Raw genomic sequence first — 24137 nt, forward strand, 5'->3', positions numbered from 1 at the left:
ATACTTAAGACACAAGGCACACTGGCAATGTTCTTTAGAGGGAAGTCAGACCTTTTCCTGGTAGATTCAAGGTGCACAAGAGATCAAAATGACAACCTCGTCCAGCTTCTTTCCTTCTGACAATTTTCAAGCTGCTTCTAAATCCAACATTAATTGTGTGTAAGTCCATGCAAGAATGCCAATTAAAACAATGTACCTATCACATGCTCTTATGCCTTCCAGGCAGTGAGAACACAACAGACAGCTGCTGTTCTAAGTCAGTGTATGGTGGGATGAGAGGTAATTGACCCTGCAGGTGTCAGGTTAATACACAAAGGGAAATCGCTTGCACAACTGTAGTTTCATTTGCTCTAACATAAAAAAAGACAAAAACAAATGCACCAGAAGCATTCTCTTTATGTAAGGTATTTGTATGCAGCCATGAAGACTAATTACTTAAATGAGGAGTTCCACAAGCACAGGAAATAAGGGAAAGCCTTGTGCTCCATGTATTTCTGCTTCATGCCTGGCTGACTTCAGAGTCTAAGAAAGCACAGGCTCCATTTGAAAATATATCTGTGTCCAGTACCTGCTTAAAAACTCCTCCTATGTGGGAGAGGCATGAACATGAACATCTCCTTTTTTCCTCCATTACACGTGACACGTAGGTTCTCTTGCTGTAGCTAGTAATCCATTTTCACAAAACAGGTATAAGCTTAATTATCTTTGATACTTAGAATCATAGAATGGTTAGGGCTGGAAGGGACCTTCAAAGGTCATCTAGTCCAACCCCCCTGCAAGGAACAGGGATATCTCCAACTAGATCAGGTTGCTCAGGGCCTTGTCCAACCTGGCCTTGAACGTCTCCAGGGATGGAGCATCCACCACCTCTCTGGGCAACCTGTTCCAGTGTTCTACCACTCTCATGGTAAAAAATTTTTTCCTAATATCCAACCTGAACCTACCTCCCTCTATTTTAAAACCATTACCCCTTGTCCTATCATAACTGGCCCTCCTGAACAGCCCCTCCCCATCTTTCCTGTAGGCCCCCTTGAGGTACTGGAAGACCGCTATAAGGTCACCCCGGAGCCTCCTCTTCTCCAGGCTGAACAGCCCCAACTCTTTCAGCCTGTCCTCATAGGAAAGGTGCTCCAGCCCTCTTATCATCTTCGTGGCCCTCCTCTGGACCCTCTCCAACTGGTCCATGTCCTTCTTATGTTGGGGATTCCAGAACTGGACGCAGTACTCCAAGTGAGGTCTCACGAGGGCAGAGTAGAGGGGGAGAATCACCTCCCTCGACCTGCTGGCCACGCTCCTCTTGATGCAGCCCAGGACGCGGTTGGCCTTCTGGGCCGCAAGAGCACATTGCCGGCTCATATTGAGCTTCTCGTCCACCAGTACTCCCAAGTCCTTCTCCTCAGGGCTGCTCTCGATCCAATCACCACCCAGTCTGTATTTGTGCCTGGGATTGCCACGACCCAGATGTAGGACCTTGCATTTGGCCTGGTTAAACTTCATGAGGTTGGTACGGGCCCACCTCTCCAGCCTGTCAAGGTCCCTCTGGATGGCATCCCTCCCTTCCAGCGTGTCGACGGCACCACACAGCTTGGTGTCATCGGCGAACTTGCTGAGGGTGCACTCCATGCCACTGTCCACGTCACCGACAAAGATGTTGAAGAGGGCCGGGCCCAACACGGACCCCTGAGGGACGCCACTCGTGACCAGTCTCCACTTGGACATTGAGCCGTTGACCACTACTCTCTGAGTGCGGCCATTGAGCCAATTCCTTATCCAAACTTCTACTCCCCTGCTGAATTCCTTTAGTAAAGTACTGATTTTGCTGGGAGGAAAAAGGAAGTGCAGAATTAGGAATGCACATGGACAGGCACACTGACACCAAAAGCCTCATAAACCTTGTTGCCATAGTAAGTCAAGTTAAAAACCCCACATGCAGATGTCAGATAAGATAATTTTCTTCATATACATGAGACTGTTGATTTTATTCTAAGGGTTCCAAAAAAAATGATGGTGTTCTGTAATAAGCAAACCCACAAAATCCTGCAGGAGCCCACGAAAACTTAATTGTATTCAGTATACAGAAGAAAACATGTAGACCTTAATATGCTGGTTGGGTGGCTTTCAACATTCATTATTCCCTGACACAGGAAGAAATGATGTTACACCCCTCAAAGGTTCCCTCTAAGCAGCGTGAGATGAAACCTCTGATTTCCGATTACTGCATGCATTTCTGTTGGAAAGAGCCTAAACCACAACATTTGGATTCAAACATGATTCTGAACTCCCTAAAGGTGCTCATGCCTGAGGTTTTTGATTTGATTTGTTATAAAGATAAAATGACCACCTACTTGTATTTATTTAGATCCTAGTCTAAATTTTATGCTTAAAAGTGGGCAGAACTTTAGATTAAGACTACCAAGAAAGAAAAAATCCTGGTCAAATAAAAGTTAAAGTTTTCTAATACTTCTTATTTAGCTTAAGGGAAAAATTCAGAGGAATTTCTGGAATGTAAACAAGGAATGTTTAACAAAATTAGTAGAAGACTTGAGCCTAATCCTTTGGATGAAAGTCTCAATCGATGCTTGCTAAAAAATGACTTTTTCCTTTTAATCAAAAAACCCCTAACAAAACAACCAGCTTCTCATAAAATCATAGGGTTACATCCCAAAGCAACTTAATGTCTGCCCCTACTCACTGGCATCCATTGCCTCTACTGCACCTTGAAAAGGTAAGAATGTATTTTCATGAAAAGAACTTTAAAAAACATCAGGCCTATGTATCAAATACTTACAGCTAATAAGCATATTTTTATCTGAACACTGGATACCTTCTAGAATATTTGAAGTTAGTTTGGTTTAATAATCAAGTAATTGATAAGGAACATAATTTAAATTCATTAACACAGTTCTGTTTAGATATTTCCAAATGATATGCTCAATAGCACAAATTCATGCAACACTTGATTTATTGTACCCTCAAAGGTAGTTTACACTCTATGTTAGAGCATGAAGGGAGAAGCATATCGGTTATTCCATCTGGTGTATACAGTAACACTATCTGCAGCTGTTCATTCTTCAGCTGCTCTTTGGAGCACTTTCCTCATAATTGGGCAGTTGCCTCTAGTGACTGAGTTATCTTACCACTATGAGTAAAAGCTGAATATCTTTCACGTTAGCCGGAAGGCTAATAGTTTAGATAGGAAGATAAAAGTTAGATTACATCCTGGTTTTTTAACTTACATGGCTCCCACAATTTTACTGAAAATTCATGGCATGAATTAGTGTTCCCCGTCAATTTCTTTAAAGCGTTGGATCTCAGATTTATGAGAAATTACAGCTTTCATTTTCCTAAAAAGTTCCTTTACTTCTGATTTTTTTAAAAGTTCAGATTTGTAGTGTAGAAACAGTCATTACAATTTGCTACCTGCTGGAATATTTATCATCCTTATTTTATCCTGATTTTTTAATATGCTTGAGGCTCAAAAATAAGTCATTATAATACTGTACATGAGTGTCTCGATGCAGTTATATACTTGCTCAGAGGAAGAACAGAGAGCTCAGCAGGGTATGACTGAACTGCTGGTAGACTAAGCTTATTTAAGCTGGGCATCAGAAAGTTCTTGAGCCTGAACCTTTGTGGGCTTTATGCTAGAGCTCAGGTATTCTATCCTCTTCCTGAGTGCCACTCATTAGAAACTAAAATGAGTAAAAAGATTCCTGGAAAACAAAGGTAGGAAAGGACTCAATCCACTTTGGACAGATTTTGTCCTATTACTGTTCAATCATAGAATCATAGAATTATAGAAGGGTTAGGGTTGGAAGGGACCTTAAAGATCATCCAGTTCCAACTCCCCTGCCATGGGCAGGGACACTTTCCCCTAGACCAGGTTTCTCATCCAGCCTGGCCTTGAACACTTCCAGGGGTGGGACATCCACAGATTCTCTGGGCAACCTGGTCCAGTACCTAACCACCCTCATCTTAAAGAACTTCCTTCGACCTAATCAAATCCACTCGCTTTCAGTTTAAAGCCATTGTCCCTTGTCCTATCACTACATGCCCTTGTAAAAAGTCCTTCTCTAGCTTTTTTGTAGGCCCCATTTAGGTAGCGGAAGGCTACTAGAAGGTCTCCCTGGAGCCTTCTCTTCTCCAGGCTGAACAATCCCAACTCTCTCACCCTAACTTCACAGAGAGTATACTATTTCCTTCATAGGATATAGTAGTCTATTTATTTCTTGCATCTTGAATCTAGAATATGGCCAAGGCTGAATTACCATGTGCATTACTTATTCCTGATTTTCAAAATAGCTGCATCAAGTGAAAGACATCTTAAGGCTTCTGCAACCTTACCTAGTAAACTAGTCTGGCATATAGATACTGAGAGATTAGGCCAGTTAAAGTCCTCTAGTTTCCCCTCCTTTTGCAATTGCATTAATTGTTCCTTGGATGGAGCAGAGAGTGGGGCTTGTATCTGCAGCCTGAACAAAAAAAAACACAAGTGGAAGAGGAGATCAGTCTTGGCATGACTATATCAGCCCATGAAGTGATATGAAACAAGATTATATATCAATATAGTTTCAAAGTACAAGCAAAAAATAAACAAACTAAATGGCACATATATCCAGATCATAAGGGGGAGGAGGCAGAAAAGATCTTCTGCTCATAAGAAGACGACTGTAGAGACCTGTGTCTTTGGGAAACAGCTGTGTGGCCTGATTTCATCTCTCAAAATATAAATGGAAGTTTTCCTAAGCATATGGCGAAAAAGTCATCCAGAGAATCATGTTTTATGACATCCCAAAATGAGCTAGCGCATTACTTGCTGCAGAGACACTCAATGATCTGTCATGGAACTCTCCACTGCTTCAAAGTAACTACATGAATTGCTCTTCACTTTTGGACAGCTTTCTAGCTGTCCTTTATGGCTTAATATTAAAAACTTGGTGGAAAACACAACATTTACCACTGAGAAAACCCCCTTCCACGGGTTGGAAGTATAGACTGAAGTACTACTCTGCTCTTCTTTTTTTTGAGAATATCTGTATGTGAAAAAAAAAAAAATGGTTATTCTCTCTCTCATGTATTTGATGGTAGGATATTAAGGACCTACTGACAATTAGTAATCAGCCTAAGCCACATGAGTTTCTCTTTCACACCTACCTTACACCTCAGAGCCTATAACAAAGCAGTGAAACACATATACAACAAGAAGATACGTGGGCTGAAAGAAACTTCCAGGAAAAACTAAATCTACATTTGGTAAAAATTAAAGACAAGACAGCCTAAATCTGAAGTTATTAAGTCTGAGTAAATTCTGGTATTGTCATAAGCTAGTTTAGACTGTTAACTTAAATTAATAGAATTAACAGAAAAGCACTTCAGATGACTTAAAACTCTTTAAATGACAGCCCAGGTTGAGACACTAGTAATAAGAAAATCAAAAATGTCAATGAAAGGAGAAGATCTGTGGAATAATTCATCAAGTCAATGTAGGGACGGCAGTAGTTCTTAGGTATGGGTTCTCACTCTCTAGGGGACTTCTCTGGAATATGGTAGACTGGAGTTCAGAGCCCCTTTCTTCCCAGTTCACAATTGGCAATGAATCTTATGTCTCTTACATTTCAGATTTATGTCCAAAACACTGGTTTGTAGTCCTTCTTATAAACTATTTGACTAGTGAATGGCTTGGAAAGAGGAAGTAGATTCTATTGTCTAACAGTTAGATACTCAGGATGGCTAAGGTTGTTGCTCCAAATTAGATAGAGAAGTGTTTTGACCTTTGTTTCTAGCATCCTAGTTGAATGCAGACCATGTAAGAATACAGACATGTAAGTCTATTTGAGCTGTTCTTTCTATATAAAATGACTAGAAAAGAACATATAATAGTTATTTTTATTTCTGGTTGACCCAATCCAATTTTCCAATGTTTATTTGTGGTTTTACCACCAAACTGAAACGTCTGCCACTTGTAATACCTTGATCTTTGTTGGTAGTTTAACCATAATCGCTGATTTTAAGAAAAAACTTTTTTTTTTTAATAAGACTGCACCTGTATGCATGAAAAATTTTCCTTAGTTACTTAACTGTCAATAGCCTACATAAATTATATGACTTCCAAGGCTGGTGTGAGCAATGCTTAAATGTATTTTCTTGGCTGCAGATATCAGCAGTGTAGTTCAGTCAAACTGAGAGATTACTTAAAAAAAAAAAAAAGCGTGTGGTTTTTTTATTTTGGTTCCTATAAAAGTCCATGTTTTAAAGACTATTTTTTTAAAGACTATTGTTTTTTACGGATTTTGGAAAATGATTGTATTAAGACATGATTTGTGACAACAGGTCTATTCATTCACAGTTCTTAAAAGCACATTTGCCACAAGGTGGCAAACTATGTCTGTAGGTTTAAACTGAAAACAAAATCACAGAGGTGTCGAGACATCTCTGAAAATCTTTTCTTTCTTGTGTTCAAATAGAAAACAGTATCATATCAATACCTGATGTATCTCTACTATGTGTGGAGAGGAGGAAATTTTGTTCTAATTTTGTTCTCATGAAACAAGATAGCATAGAGAGAAGGAAAGAGGTATTCATCATGCTAATGGCTTTAACTCACCACTTAGCTCACAGAATGCACATTTAAACAAACCTACCATATCTTCCTGAGAAAGTACTCTAAACTGCATAAGAAAAAAAGTATGAGTCTATGGAAGCAGTTGTTAAATTTGTGAACAATAATTAACATAATTTCAGGGCTTGGCTTTGTGGAACTGTTTTGCACTGGGATCAAAACTTTTCCAACCTAACATGACATTTTTAAAGTCCATGAGGACTAGACTTGTATGACAATAAAAGTACAGAAAGATTCTTTACGAAAATCTCTTTTAAAAGAAACAAACAAATGGTCAAACAAACAAACAAACTTCCATAGCTAGATGGTGCTAAATTGTGCATGTTGCAAAGTGTAAAGGTACAAGTTAATTTAGTTTGTGTGTGTGTTAAACAGAATAGAGAGAAGGTAAATGGCAGTATTATTGGAGTATCAGGGAGGAAAAAAAACAAAGTAACAACAAAAATCAACCTTTTTAGTCTTTAACAAAAAGCTTTTACAATAACAATGAATGTTTAATAAGTGTAGAGTTCCTTATGGAAAAATCTGTAAGAAAGGAAAGGAAGAATTCTTGACAGTTTAAACTTCTGACTTTCATTGCTTCACTGCAGTTGTACATAGTCACCCAGGGTTTTGTAACTTTCTGATTAACCATCTAGATTAACTCCTGCAATTGTAAATAGCAATGCAGATAAGCCACTGTTCTGAACCAAAGAACAAGTGCATTTTGAAGAAAACTTTCTGGTATTTTATCAGGGGATAACTCAAATGCTTTAGGTGACCTGTTGGGTGTTTAGAGAAAACAAGTCAACAAAAAAGATTTAAAAAAAAAGAAAAAAAAAAGTAAATATTCAGTAAATTCTGGGAGGGTACATACTTTGTAGTAGGATTGTTAGGACATTAATCAGGAAAACTAGAATGTGGATGGAGAGGAATAAATTGGCTCTTGGAGCCATTTAGGTGGAGGTGTTAAAGTACCTCTTCAGAGGTACTGAAGGAAAATTCTAAGATGATTATTCCTTCCCCTCCCGAGATTCTACATTTAGTTTTCTTCCTACTAGATCCAGTCACATTGTATGCAAATGCTTTTTGAGCAATCCGAAGCGAACACTTATGGGAGCAAACCCTGAACTGGTAGGAGTCATGTTAGGCTGCCCTCTTAGTATGGAGTTAAGTGACAGACCTGCTCTAATGGCTCTACAAATGATCCATGCAGAAGGAGTCTTTAAATAGCTGTTGACAGTTAGTGGATCTTTCCTTCTCGTTTTTGAGGCATTCCAGTGCTAATGGAAAAGACAGGAGAAAGAAGAAAAATCATCTGTATCTATTCCACAGAGACTCTTCTTTATCTGCCATGTCAAAACCTCATAAAATGTACAGACTGTTACTGACACTAAGGAGTTAATGTCTAGGATGAAATCCAGCTATGGGTCTTTCAGACTTTATGCTTAAAAGAAGACGTAAAACCTAAAAATAATGAACTCAGCAGTGGATTAGTGTCATCATGCTGTTGATAAAGATTCACAGTCCTTGGAAAGACAAGTTTGGGTTACTATATGAACATCCTTTATGTAAGGAAGACTTTACCCTGTGACACAGATTTTCAAACTGAAGTACCTAAACTCTTGCCTCTGCCTCAGGAGCTTGGTGGCTAAAGACCTCAGTGTCCTGATAGTTGACAGATACTGAGTTATTGCTCTAAACAGCTGTGCAACACATCTGCAGACAAAGCCAGCTGAGCACAAGAATCCTTAACTACTGATGGGCAGCTTAGTGGTGCCAGCAGCCATGGATTGCTGTGATAGATCGCTGTGTGTAATCACAATGAAGCCAATAAAGTCTGAAACCCAGGACAGGACCTCTTCTCAAGGAGATCAGTATGGCATCAACCCAGAGCACGGGACACATGGCTGGAATATGATTTCATCTCCAAATATAAATTGCAGAAATCAAGTCAACAGGTAACAAATGTATGTATTAGAGGGAAGGTAATGTCCTGGTCAGCTGCAGATGGAAGTTTTGTGTCATTAGACTTACATATCCAGGAATGCGACCTGACTTTACTTTTGGGGGGGGGGGTTCAGCTTGTGATTTAGGTGCAGCTAGCACTGAGCAGCAGCTCTTGCCATTAACCTGTAAGTGAGAGACCACACACAGCAATTAATTATGCATAATAAGAAGGTGGAAACAAAGAAGTGAGATTGCTGTGTTAATACTTAATTATTTAGAAGACAAACACCAGGAAAAGGTATAGAAACTGAGGAAAAAAATGTAGATTCAGATGACGGGAAATCAGCCATACTGGGGATTAGTTTGTTTCAAAGAACAGCAGAACTTGATGCTTCTGCACTTCATTGATGGCAATCTGGCCAGCAGACACTTATCAGGTGACTATATTGCTGTATGTGAATATACCTTAGCCTGTATCTTGCCATATCATAGAATTATAGAATGGTTAGGGTTGGAAGGGACCTCAAAGATCATCTAGTTCCAACCCCCCTGCCATGGGCAGGGAAACCCTCCACTACACCAGGTTGCCATATCTTCATCTGTCCCAGGGCAAGCTGTAGCTTTTCCTCACAACATGCTCGTCCCAGCCCATGCCTGTGTGCACTAGCTAATAATTAATTGTGATGTGTCTGTAAGCGCTGTGCTTAATTCCGTCCCCACGGCTCCATATTCAACAAAAGTAGACAAAATGAAAGTGACTCAAAGATTTGGGATCTCCAAAAGACATTTGAAAGTTATGACATATGCAAAAAATGACTGTGATCTTGATTAAGTTAAACAGACAGACATGTTTTAAGCCCTTGCATGTTGTAAAATTTCAGGTTTGCTTTTCTTTAGTTTTAGCTACTCTCTATTTTTTTGATTACATATATAAATAGATATAAAGTTACATCTTTTCAATTCTATTTCTCTCTGTTTGCCATCAGATAGATTTTCTTGGACAGCATATGATGTTTGTCTTTTTGTGCAAATGTAGTTTATTGTTTAAATACAACACTGCTGATGGCATTGTTTTAATGAAATTTGATTAATTAAGAACTTTCTCCCAAACCTTCCAGTCACACCACTTTCATTTGCTTCCTCCAGGTCAATATATAAAGGCTAATAAGGATCAACATCCATATGACTGACACTGAGGTTCAAATTACAGTTCTTCTAAAATGCTCGATGTTCCATCTAGTTCTAACTGTTTCTGTCATCTTCCAATGTTATTGTTACCAAAAAGCATTAAGCCGAGGCTTCAAAATTTTTACAAGTTATTCTTTCATTTCAACTGTCTTACTCATGCCAAATAACTGTCCCAGAGCAAGTACATGTTGAAAGAGGAGAATGTGTGTTGGGATGAAGATCTGCCTCATGTTCAGTTCATTATGGGCGGCAACCCATCAATCAGGCACAGCCCTTGAGAAGGCCTTCAAAGTAGATAAACTAAGTACCAGACACACCCAAGACCTGGACTTCCAGCACAGAATTTCTTTTCCTTCATAATATAAAATATTATACATATGTGTAAAAAAAAAATAAAAATCAAACTGTTGCATGTCAAGATTCTAACAACGGCATTGAAAAAAAATGACAAATGAGGTTTTGATCTTGTATTGATTTGTTGGCAAGAATTTTCTATGAAGCTTTGCTAAATTCAAGTGCAAAGGTCAAACAGCAGAATGAATTCATATTTTCTGGTTATAGGTGCAATTTAGCCAAGAAATGTGTTTATTACGGCATATATATATATATATATATAACATCTATTATAAAGATGTTCAGCTGAGTCCAGTTATTAAAATCTTTTTTCTATTTCTATTCTTTGTATTTCTGTACAGTAATTTCTCCTTTATATCTATAACATGGATGTGCTATTAGTTCTGCATTCATAATAATAATTTCCTGTTCTCATACACTGTTTTCCCTCGTTAGAGGTACATAGAACAGCTTACAGAAGGTATCACTATTGATGTCCTTTTTGCATGGATGAAGAACTTTGGCATTGCATTTCTTAGAAACATTTCTTAGAGAATACATCTTATGCACATGAACTCATGGTCATCTCTGCTCTTCACAATTGCTCTGCCCAGTCCATCGACCACATTGAAAGGAAAATGCAACACCTTCTATCAAAGCAACTGATACAGCTGGGGACAAAATAATCAAACTAGTTTAGAGAGCTCTTTCTTTAGGTTGGAAGTGAACAACCTCACTGAATTAATCTGATGTTTGTTTAGAGAAAGTGAGTTTGTTTTGCATTTAGCTGAATTTAAGGAATACAAGTTACTATAAATTCCTATACCCACAATCTCAGAAAGAATTGGAGCCTGGGATAAAAAACCAAAAGATGTTAATGTATGTGTACGCACCTTCTAAAAGATCTTCAAGCATGTAGGCCCTAAATAATATTTAATGTCTGTGAAATACAGGTACTCAAGTCCCGTTTTCAGAACTTGCTGAGATCACTTAGGTTATTTTGTTGGGTAATATATAGAAAGACTTGGAGTTTTTTCCATATGTTCAAAGTCTGAATTTGATCCTTCCCCTCAAAACTACTTGAAAATTCTTTCTTGGGAATGTTTTTTAGGGGATAAGTGATTAATAAATCAAAAGGCTAAGCACTACCAGCTCCTACAAAGGTTAGAAGTGCCTCAGTGCTGTACCTCCTAGCCGAAAGTGTCAATTATTCCACTTCAAGACTTCTGCTTTATTTCTGTGTTTTAAACAATACTGGCCTTTTATTGCTTTTGGCGAGCAGTGAACATGTCTCTGATATAACACAGTCTCTAATTTTGCACACAAAAGGGATTTTAACATGAAAATTGTAGTATCTTTGGATTAGTCCTTAGAAAAAACAGAGGAGTATTAGGCTTTTATTTTTTGTTTTCTCTTCCAATTATATATCTAAATTCTTCCATGAAGAATGTCTTGGCAGAACAGAACAGATGAGATAGATTCATTCTCTGTACAGTAGTAGAAGATTATAACATACCTCAGTAACAGAGTTTAACACCACAAAACCATACCATTTGTAAATAGTAAGGAAGTAGTATTTTTCCCTTTCATTCACAAACTGATGATCCTCAAGAAACAGACTTTTTGTGAAATGTAGGAAAAAAGTGAAATCCTCCTAAAAATGCTGCAGTGCCATTTCACGACAGAATTCAAATACTGACTGTTAGCACTTTCTGAACTGGGGCCCCGAGATTCACTGTTATGTGGTCTGATGCTCATGATCAGAACAGTGTTTAGGAGTTTTTTGAATAACGTTTTCAGTTAAGGGAGCAGATGATGATGTATGGAAAAAAACTTCTAGTTGACAACTCGTTGGTTTAACATTTCATGAACTGCTGTATTGAAGCATGTCTTGGTCTTTTTCTAATTTATTAGATTAAAAGAGTTTTGGTTTATTTTATTGCAAATAGTTTAAGCAAGGCTATTTCCTTGATTTCTTTCTCTATTTAACTTGCACGCAGTGACAGTAACAAGTTCACCGTGTGCTGGTTGATTTCCTAATAGCATTAAAGCATACAGTAAGTCAGACGTAGCCATTTCAAAGACCCAAACAGTGAGACAGAGCAGTCCTATGCCAAGTTGTCCTGGAAATGTAGATGAAATAGGGTTTAATCATTATCATGAGATAAGTACAAGGATATATTAATTTATCTAGGTTTTATTATCTTAACTGGTAGTCTCCAAACTTTGAAATCTAATAAGTAATCTAGAACTGTACACAGGGATTTTGATAATTTTCCTATTTGCAAAGAGATTTTAGAGCTATCAAAGTGCATTATTGCGTTCTTTTTAGCTAATCAATTTTAGTGCAATTATATGTAGTTTCAACAGAAAAAAAGAAAAATATAATCTCTCTCAAAAAACCAAAAAAGACAGTTTAGACAATTGATATTTTTTTCCAAGCTTTAGTCCCATGTGAACTTGGACTCAGCACTGGGGAACTCATTGAATTTCGAAAGATATGCATCAAATCACCCAGTGAGATTTCAAAAGTACCTTGTGTATAAGTTCTATTGATTTCTTTTAAAAATAACATTTTTGATGATTTTATTGAGCCTTAAAAATCCATACCTTAAATATTAAAGAATCAGTGCTTAAAGTGGAAGCAGCTTCCTATGTATTTCTCATACATTTCTACTCTTTCCTGTTTCCTTGAAATGGGTGGGACTGAACTGGGTTAAAGCACCATATCACCTAGGTCCTTTCAGTGTCCTTTGTCAGTGACAAAGTCTTAAATTCCTTTACCTTTTCTAGTAGTTGAACCTAATATTTTATTTTACTTATGATCATACTACTCCCAGGTCATGGAGTTTTAACCCTCCACAAAACAGACAAGATGATGGCTACAGTAGGGTACCATATAGGTGCATTTATAAATACAAACTATTTTGAGAGCCTGAGGTGCAAGAATTCATTCTAGTGCTATGTTTCAAAAGCTTTCTGCCAAATATTTACTTTCTTCTCTTTGCCTCTTATATGATCATCTACAGCAGTGAGCCACATGGGCAATACCAAGCTGTTAGGCACCAGTACAACCACCATTCAGTCTTCAAGTTTGTTACAGTAGTGTTCTATAGTGCTGCACAACTGAAATGAAATAACCATCGTGTGGTAAAGCAGACAATGAAGCACTTTTCCCATTAGAAAAGAGGCCTTAGTTTGTCAAATCATCACACAAGCTATATAATGCATTTCTATTCAGAGTTAAATTTAATGATGCTCTAAACTCCCAGTTTTCCTATCCACAGAGAGAATTCCTTTCACTCACAGATAGTATGAAGTCAAGAACCAGCCCAGGACAACCTTAAAGCTTTGGAGGGATAAAACCAGGTAGCTGTCTTGATTGAATCTATAGGCTAAAACATGGTTGTTACATACATTCAGGCTGGCAACTTGCCCTCATTGCAAGCAAAGAGAAGGGCTAAAGCAGTTAATTACTGAAAGCATCCTGTGATTTCCAACAGCTCCTCTGAAGAATGGTCAGAAGAATGGAAAAATGCTCCCCAAATTTGACAAAAGTCAAGCAAAGGCTGCATTTACTACAAGACAAGGAACTGCATTACTAGGGTCCTGGAAAGAGAGACCTTTATAATGCCAGTAAAAACACTGAACTTTCACAATACATCTACATTGCACTATAGTGAGAACAACATGACTAAAATAATCAGCTCAGGTCTTTGCAAAAGTCTGGTTTTACAAACATGAAACTCAGGTTGCCATGACTTGCCTTGTTTCTGAAAGATCTTTTGCAACTTGCAGTGCTCTGTCCATTGCATCTGTTAATATTAGACTAGTTATTATTGAAACATGGTACCATCACAGTGATCTAGGCTGTCTTGGAACATTCATTACCCAAGTCCAAGCAGTCAAATATTCTGCTGGTAAAATGATAGGAAAAGGAAAAATAAACAACAAAAAAATAGCACTTCAAGATTCAGAATAATTAACATAAGTTTTCAGAAAAGAAATATAACAGTCATTTTTACATTTTTAAGTGGGGAATATATTTCAGTTTTGTTGCTGGCAATTTCATTTTCCCATTTGGTTTTGAAGACATGTAAATAAGGCTATAACTCAGAAAAAAGAGATTAGGTAGAGCTGAGAAAACAGCATAATGTGTAAGCTTCTCTTTGATGCTGGGCAATTCGCTCAACAAGCAGTTCAGTTTGTCCAGAATCCAACTTTAACATCAGTCTGACCAAATTCACATATAATGAATCTATCCCCTGGGTATATTACTGACTGCTGAAGGATTGATCAGGAGAGCAAAATTCTTACCTATTTTGTCCCCAACATACTCTTGGGTATCTGTTCAACTGTTTCTTAACAGCAGTATGTGTAACTGCCCCTAGAACATCAGAAAGAAGTGAAGTCAAAACAATGTTTTTTACATTTTTTTATTAGGCTTCTGCTTCTGAAAACAGACTGGAATTTTGCCAATCAGATGCAAAGCAAGCTTGGAGAAACCAAATAATACCTATGGCTCTAGTAGTATGATCTAAATATGTTCCAAGGTTCACAATCTACAGCTGTTGGCAAATAGTGAATATGACACATAAATACCTTTTACAAGAGATGTATCTTTATTTAAAACTTGATTCTTATATAAATAAAGTATTTCAGGAAAGTAATGTCAAATTGTTAACAGTGATATGGAGCAGTTTCCACATGTCATTTGTTCCTACTTCCATGTAAAAAAAAATGTTGAAAGAGCTAAAACATTCTTGGCTTCTAAATAAGAAACCATACTGGATCTTTCAGCTATTTCCTTTGGGAGAACATTAAAGTCAACCCTGAAACATCAACAGGACATCTAAGGAAAAGGAATGGTAAGAGAGAAATCACAAAAAGAAATTATGATAGTTGTGGGGGTCTTGAAAGTTAGATAAACATTTCATGATTTAGCTGACTTAAAGACATTACCCTTGCTGTTGCCTGTGGCAGTATTACACTGCAGTCATCCTTTGTACAAATGATATCAGGCTATCTATTTTACTCTCTCCCAATTAAAAAGTTCATGTTTCTTTTCCACCAAAACTTGCTGATAATAAGGAAAAGGAAATATTGGAAACAGCTTTTGAAGGTAAGTTCAAAGTTTTCTTTTTGGCTGATAACATAAGATTTTTCTCCCACTAGTCCACCCAAACCCATTCTTCTTGTCAGCTCTTAAACATATTTTTCAACTATTCCTCTACTCATTGGTCATTAGATTTTCTCTTTTTCCACTGCTAGAACTGCTCTTGCTTATTAACTTGGGACTCTTCTTTCAGATTATCTCTTTTTCAAAACTATCTGCTTTCCTGTCAATTAGTCCAAACCATGGTCATGGTCCTTCTACTCATCCAATAGCTCATGTTACAAAACAAGAACACCCTATTTCCCTGAACCGAAGACTATCTAGGGAAGATACAATCCTACATAAAGAGAAAATGCTGCATTTTTCATTGCACCTTCCAATTATGAAAGAATGTCAAACTTTTTACATGTTTGGCTCAGCAATAGGAAAGACATTCGATTCAAAAAAAATAAAACAAAATTTCTATTATTCTTGTACTGGGAAGATTTGCTTTACAAAGAAACCTTCAATTCCTGTGGCTCTAGATAAAGGCAAATTTTTAAACATTTGATTTTACTGTTCAACAGAAGAAGCATTAAGTTAGATTGCTTTGCTCATGGGAAAGGAAAGATTGTGCAGAAGTGGGTTGAGTTGAGTGAGAAATGTGAGGGAGCGGGGAAGCAGACTTTCCAGTGGAGAGGGAGGCAGGTCATGCTAGGGATGAACATCAGCAACAGCTGGCACATGTAGCCTCCTGAACCCAGTAACAACTTGTTGGGACACTTGCATAGTCAAAGTAGGCAGAGAAGCCATAGCTGTTCTCCAGAAATCTAACTAAGCTTCTTAGCTAGACCCTGAGCTAGAGGACAGGCTTTAGGTCAGGGTACCTCTGGGGCAAGTGAAGCAGGTTAGAAAGATCCCAGATCACTCTTGTTTCAGATGCTCTCTGGAGGAACAGATCTTTATTTTCCAGAATCTTTTAGAAGACAATTCCTCTAATGTCTGGGGCAAGAACCATAATGATCTGGGAGCATCAGTCTGTGCTGACCTCAAACTGTTTCCTCAGATATTTTTGATTTTTTTTGTGGACTAGTGGAAATCTGATAACTTTCAGACATCCAAACTAACCATCTGCCTGGGACCATCATCAGCAATGTATTCTATGCCAGCTGGCCAAGCATAGCCTACACACCTCAGTCTATCTATGCTTTTCCTTTCTCTTGAGCAACATTTGTCATGTAATATGAGGAAAACAGCTTGGTTTTTAAGGCAACCTCATCAAAGTAAGCACAAGACTTTCCAATGACCTCAGCGGAATTTGGATATGGCCCTTCACCTTCCTCTGTCTTTGAAATACAGACAATGATTTTGAAAAGTCCTTTGTGGCTTTGCATATATTTTCTGCATCTAAGTCTAGTACCTTATAAGATGTTTACACAGAGACGAGTGGCTTGCTGCTTCTTTTTCCATCTTCTTTTTGTTGTTGCTGTTTTACTAATATATTAAACGCTTTAAACAGGCTTAGCATAGCACACTTCGTTTGTTTCTCATTACTGACCTGAAATTTTAAAAGCCAGATGAGCCACACCTCTGTGGAATTTACCCCTCATTTCAACAGTAAAGCACTGCTCCTGTTGCTGGAGAAAAAAGCTGAGTGACCAGGTTTGTACCTGCCACAGAAAGACTTTTCTTTGAGAAAAATAATGAACAGAAATACTTCTTTTCCGTTCTTTTGATGAAATTGTGCTGAAAAACTCCTCGAGTATCTGAGGCTAGCATCCATGGCAACATAATATTTGCAGGCTCAAATCATAAGAAAACTATAGATGGCTATGTGCGTTCAAAAGAAATGTTTAATTCCTTCAAGCCGGGAAATCGCAAAACACATGCTTTAACTGATATGAAACCAACTAAGGTGCATGACTATGTATATCTCTAACTTGATACTTCTGATATTATTCTGAATGAGAAAATATTGCCTGCCTTTTTCTCCCACTTTAGCCCTCAAAATACTCTGGATATAATATTTCAAAATATATTCATTCCCCTTTTAAATGTGTGTAACTGAAACAGGAATAATGTTGGAATATTTGTTCATTCTTCTGACAGCTGTTCCATGATGACCCCATTTCAGGTTTGCATTCCTTCTCTCTCTGCCTTGGCACACCTATCTGACCCCTATTGGTACACATATCTGACCTGTATTGGCATTCTGATCTGATACAGTATTTTATCACTTTTCTGCTACTAAAGATGTTTGAACAAGTCACAGACCTGATAGAACATTTCTTCAGATTTCTTGGGGAAGGAGGAATACACCTCTTTATCATATTACTACTTCTCAGCTGCCCGAGACCTACCTTTCTACGCTTGATCAGTCCCTTCTTAGGTTTGATTAACACCTCTTTAGGTACCCTTGGCTTTATATGAGCCGAAGGACACAGCAAGACTCCTATCTGCATCAAGGAACAACATGAGATTCATTCCACAAAACATGCTCTCCAACATTTCTGCTGAGTGATGACCTGTCTCTGCCTTTTGTGGATCTAGTTTTCCTCCTTGTTCTTATTTCACTTACTTAGTTTGGGGGAACATGGAGAAACACAGTTTTCCAAACTCTATTAAATAGTAAAGGTTTCACAATTTCTCTCTACACAAGGAACTCCTTTGGTATTATTTGGGTTCCCAAGTATGTTGAAAACCAGATATGTCTCTAACTAAAGTCACCAACCAGGACTCTCTGATCTGGGGACTTCAAGGATTTCTTAGGTGCAGTGGTCAATCATTAATACATCCTTAGCCTCCAGTAAACGCAAAGTTATTGTGTATGGTTTGTCTTATAGTCATGTGCATGAAGACCAACACACATGTTCTTCAGTATTGCAGTAAAATATTTCTGTCATCTCCTATTTTCAACTTTTTGGGGCAAGAGCTCTATTTATTTTTATTGATTATGTTGTAATAAGCATAATAGGCTTCTGATCTTATTTGTAAGACTAACTTCAAAGCAGAGGTATTAAGCAATGTGCTGAACACCAAGTACCTAATTAACTCAATCCAAAGACTGGATTTATATCTGAGGTGAAAAAGACTTCTTAAGTTTCCTAAGGCCAAATTCATTGCATCCAGATTTCACTACTTAAATGCAGCATCTGGTGCAATGTGTTGCTGGTTTCTTCAATACATAAAATAGAGAAATGCCTGGAGTGGTAATGCAGATCTTGGGTGAGCTGTCTCAAGGCTACTGTTTGGGTAAAGATCCTAAGGAGATCACACTCCTAAGATGAGTGTCTGAAAATAAATAGAATGAAACAGGTGTTTTCCACTATTATTTACAAGTCAGTTTTCAGAAGTTTTTCAGTGCAGCTTTAAATAGTTCAAGTAATTGTTCCTCCATCACATTCCTTTGGGTGATTTTTTATAGTTGGATCAAGATTTTCCTAGATGTGGAAATATCTTCTTGTTGCTAGAAATACTTTACTATACACAAGGTCCTGCACGTGGGTCGGGGCAATCCCATGCACAAGTACAGACTGAGCGGAGAATGGATTGAGAGCAGCCCTGAGGAAATGGACTTGGGAGTGCTGGTGGATGAGAAGCTCAACATGAGCCAGCAATGTGCACTGGCAGCCCAGAAAGCCGACCATATCCTGGGCTGCATCCAAAGCAGCGTGACCAGCAGGTCGAGGGAAGTGATTCTGCCCCTCTACTCTGCTCTTGTGAGACCCCACCTGGAATACTGCATTCAGCTCTGGAGTCCCCAACATAAGAAGGACATGGAGCTACTGGAGCAGGTCCAGAGGAGGGCCACAAAGATGATCCGAGGACTGAAACACCTCTGCTATGAAGACAGGCTGAGAGAGTTGGGGCTGTTCAGCCTGGAGAAGAGAAGGCTCCGGGGTGATCTTATAGCAGCCTTCCAGTACTTCAAGGGGGCCTGCAGGAAAGCTGGAGAGGGACTTTTTACAACGGCATGTAGTGATAGGAAAGGGGCGCATTGAATATACCACAGGGAACTTCAAAATTACTCAGCAGGACTTTTCTTTTAAAATATTTATTAAGAGAAATGTGGGTTTGTTTCCTAATAAATCCCCTGTAGCCAGTTCTGCAAGAGCTTGTCAGGGAGACAAAAGGTTCATGACTTCTGTCATTCTCTGTTTCATAATTCCTAGTTGTTTTCCTCTTCAGCCACACAGAATAGGTTAAAATTATAATGGGAAGAGTCTGCTAAGAAGTAACTTAGCTGAACAGTATAACAGAAAGCTTGCGCATTTCTCCTTAAAAATCTGAAGAAGAATTGTTTTATCATTCATTTTTTTGAGATAATCCTCCACAGGCAGATACTAGGGATGTATTCTTTTTGCATGTCTTCAATTCCTTACATTTGTATCTAACCTATCTGAATAAATTTTAGACATGGCATAATTAATTCACATGCATAATTGTATTTTTTTTTCCTATTGGAAGCAAAAAACCAGAAATTCAATCTTTTTATTTGTAAATGATGGGAAGAAATATATTTTTTTAATTATATTTGATTTCTAAAACGGTTGAACTTCAGAGTATAACAAGTATATCTCATTTTTAAAAAAGCTAAAAAATGAAAATACCTTTCTATTATCTCACCTTGCATTCTCATAGTCAGCTGTTGTGTTTAGGAAAAATCTTTTCAATCTCTTTTCCCTGTGTTTAAAATTACAATTTTCCAGAAAGTTAATTGATTTTGAAAAATCAGCTTAGAAAATAACAAATGAAAACTGGGCTACAAAACATAACAGAAATTTGAGTATGGCACCTAAAATCTAAAACCATGTGTTTTACAATGCATGCATGCATGAAAACTAATAGCAAAGTTTTTAGGAAGGTTCTCATTTTGTAAAGGAGCCTTCCTTGGTCTATTAGTTAATCAGCATGAAGAATTTGAACAGATCCTTTTTGGGGAATAAATAGAGAATGAGCAGCAGCTGAATTACCTGAACATACCCTGAAGAAAGGGACGCAGATTTGACTATGGTTTGTTAATGTTTCCCATCCACAGTGAGTATATGGAAGAGTGTTTCCTCCAAATGACAAAAATGCCACCTGAATCCCAAACATTACATGTCGCATCTAAGTACTTCAGTTTCCATGGGTAAAGCCTTTAGCCTCCCTAAATATTTTTGCTGAGCACATATCCTCAGCGCCTGAACTGTGAGGCTTTTTGATTCTCGCCAAAGTCCGGTCGGGATTCGCAAGAGAGGCAGGAGAACACACAACTTGTTCTCTGGCCGCAGTGAAGCACAGCCTCAGAGCACTCTTAGTCTCTTCTTTCTCTCCCCCTTCCTTGCACGATGACCGGGGCAGGCAGGAGGAGCTCTGCTTTTCCTCGGGAGCCTTGTAATCGAAGCACACCTCCGGGAGATGGGAGACGTGACTTCAAAGCCCTTCACTGCCCTGTATTTACCACATTCCAGGAAAGCGCCAGAACTTTCTGGGCTGGAAGCCCTCTAAATCCTTCCTGTGCCATCTTTCACACTTTGCATAAAATGATTAAATATGCATTGGAGCAAGGCCTGGAGTCAGAGTTTCGGACTTATCTTACCTGGATGCTTCAGAGTCCTGAGCATGGTCCTCTCTGGCTTTATCTCTTGTTCTCTTCTTCCTTTATACTAAACAAGGCTATGCAAAGTGGGCGATCTTTCAGAGGAGAGATGTAAGGCATCACTACCAAAATACTGTGCATCTCCCAGCTAGGATCCCATTAGACACGTGAACTCAAGTCCCTGCAAAGAAAGGAGAGTTTGGAACAGACATTGATGGAATCAATTGTTTCTGTGTTAAAACCATCAGCAAAAAGCTTTCTGATACATTGAACTCTCTATTGTTAATGGGAGGCTACAATGTCCAGGTAATAGAAAACCTGGATAACATCAATTTAAAGAAGACACCAGACATAAAGCCAGAGCAAGACATAGCTGAACTGTGGGAAATCCAGTACCAGCATTGTTTGGAAAGAGTCTCTGAAGTAAAGCCGGGCTTATTTATATTCATCTGAGTGCTGGATATCCAGAGCTACATCTGCACTGGTCCTTCATGAGTTTTGGGAGGGCGGAGGTTCTCCGCACATGACCAGCTCATGCCTTACAAAGTTTTTTAACTCAGACTCAGTGCAAACCATTCACTTCTGTACTGAGTTTGAGGTCAGCAGTTTCTGGAGCAGAATAGCTACCATGGAGATGTTGCTCATGAAATAATAAATCTTATTTGACCTAAACTGAATTCGTATTGAGGCAGTTTCAGGCTTTAGATCCAGGATAAGGTTAATCCATCATTTGGGCAAGCAGACTACAGAGAATTGAAAGCTGACTGCAGGCAAGCAGAGAACAGACACGTAGGGTAAACAGATGCAATGATATAATTGGAAGAAATGGTTATATATGAAGAAGCGAGGAGGGGATAGTGATGTTCACCTTCCACAGTCTGGGGTCTCATGAAGATGCTGCACGCAATTCTATTTGTCACTTTTAGCACTGCTTATTTAAGATATAATCTGTCCTGTTTGAAAGATATATTCCCTAAGGCAGTGAAAAATTAGTAGATATCATTTCAAGAGAGAATACACTAGAGAAAGGTGTTGCTTTAGCTCTCTATTTTAGGAGCCAGTTTTAAACAAGGAAAAAGGAATTCTAAATTCTACCCTTATCACAGCTCTGTCTGTTGATTTGTGCTGTCACGCATTGCATGCAAAGGTTTTATCTAATGCAACAAAATCAAGTCTTTTCTCTGATTTTTTTTATTATTTTCATTTTTTTCCAATGCATGTGAAATAACTGTAGATGTTAAGACAGTGATGTTATTGTGCAGCAGCAATTTTGCAGTAATGCATAAATTTAAACACCTTAATTCCTGCTCAGTAATTTCCAGCTCAGGATGTGTGTGGTAGAATTCCCAGGTGCAAAGTTAATCTGTGGTTTCCTTAATAAAAATATGAACTGTTGTTTATGAAAATAAATTTAAGGGAACTCCTAAGTTGCGAGGCTGCAAGAACCGAAATCCATTTCAAATGCAGAGAAGGATGGGTCCCTAAGTCCCTCAGGGTCTCTCAGCCTAAGAGACTCAGGCACCCATATCCCATTGATTCATGGTCTCTCTACCTCTTGGCAACATAGACCTTGCCTGAGCATAGCCTGTCAGTCACATATCTTTGCTTGAAAGGACTCTTATTGCAGCCAGATAAGGAATATTCCTTTGGCTCTGATTCAGATGGATTTGAAAAGTATGATTTTTCTTGGAAGAAAACTGAATCCCTTAACTGTTTTCTCCTGCCACCACAGCACAACTACTGATTTACAGCAGCATGAGGTCTACTTTTCCATCTACATAATATTTGGGGAAGGCTTATGGCAACACAACGTGTAAATGAGTATAAGCAGAATGTGTTTGATTTTCCTTCCTGCTTGTCGGTCCAGAGATGTTCTTGACAGTATCTGTTTTGTGTTGAATGCTGCATGTCAGGGGTTCTTTACGCTGATGTTTGCACTGGAGGTGACAGCTCCTATTTGCCTATTGGGAATAAGCTTCACAGTTTGCACCATCTGGGAGCAAGAAAACTCAGCAAATCCACTCCACTCTGAAGTAAAGCAGGCACCAGAATTGGTACCATCACCTCACTGGATGTTTACCAGAGGAAGCCAACTTTAAAACCTGGATTACTCTCTTGAAAAATGGTGCCAGGGAGATGCTATGAATTGATGTGTTTGGGTAGCCTAACCTTACCTCTTCCCTAGCTGGCATAGAATTCTTTTTTTCCTGGGCTGCTTTGAAGATTTCTCTGCTTTCTGGCCAATCATATGTCTGGGCTTCCCAGAACAAGGTGCAGGCCAGTATCTTGTCAAGTCAATTCTCTGCTTCTAGACTTTCTCCAACCTACTGCTCATTTCTGTAATTACATATGTAGCCCCAGGAGTCAAAGAGATAAAGGAAATAGCAACAGCAACAACAGAAAAAATATTACTAAGCTTCAAGATTAATGATTGTTCACTTATTCTTCTGGTTTGGTGTTTGTTTGGTGGGGGTTTTGTTTGTTTGTTTGTTTTCGGGGGGGGGGGGGGGGAGGGGTCCCCCCCCCCCCCCCCCCCCCCGGAAGCTCTGGTACCTTTCTAGTGTTTACCCATTTCTTTTCCTTTCCATGCCAGTGGTCAGGAATTGAGAACATGCTCTATTGGCTGGAGCAAACAGCTTTTGAATTTTTACATGTTTTCAATTTGAAACATTCCTAACTTTCACGGGAGGAGAATTATAAGGTTCCCTTTCATCTTCTGCTAATTTATTACTTATTTCATGAAAGGATTAAATGCATTTGCTACAAGCTCAGTCTTGCATTCAGTATAACCCTGTCTTGGTTTGAAAAGACAGGGGTCTGCTAAGGAAGGCAGGAGCCTCCCTTGAAATGGAAAATGTAAACCTCCCCTCCCTCCGAATTACTAGAATTTTGAAATTAAGGGGCTCTCAGGCAAAGATATGGGAGTAGGAATAACAGTTCTTTACTAGGAAAATTAAAGAGAAGGGGAAAAAAAATACAAATGCAATCGTACACAAAAAAAACACTGACAGGGTCAGAATACGACCCGACACCCTGCTGGTCGGGGCGCTGGCAGCAGCCCGATCCCATGGTGGCTGCCGCCCTCCTGGAACGGCAGAGGCGGCTCCGCTGAAGCCGCGATCCCGCCGAAGGGCGCGGGCCCCTCCACAGGGCCGGCGGTGCTGCGGGCGGGCCCGGCCTTCCCCCGGGAACCCGGCGGGGAAGGAAAAGCTGCTGCTCTGCAGTGCCAGTGCCGCCGGCCCAGCCCCCCGGCCCCGAGGCAGGCACACCGCGGGCTCTCCTCCCGGCTGGAGCATCTCCCGTGGGGCCGGTGTTGTTCCGGGAGTCTGGCGGTGGGTCCTTGATCGCCCATCAAACAGAGATGGCTCCTGGGGGGAGTTATCCGTGAGTCA

Source organism: Tauraco erythrolophus, chromosome 4 (genome assembly GCF_009769465.1).
Source record: "Tauraco erythrolophus isolate bTauEry1 chromosome 4, bTauEry1.pri, whole genome shotgun sequence".
Lineage (NCBI taxonomy): Eukaryota > Metazoa > Chordata > Aves > Musophagiformes > Musophagidae > Tauraco > Tauraco erythrolophus.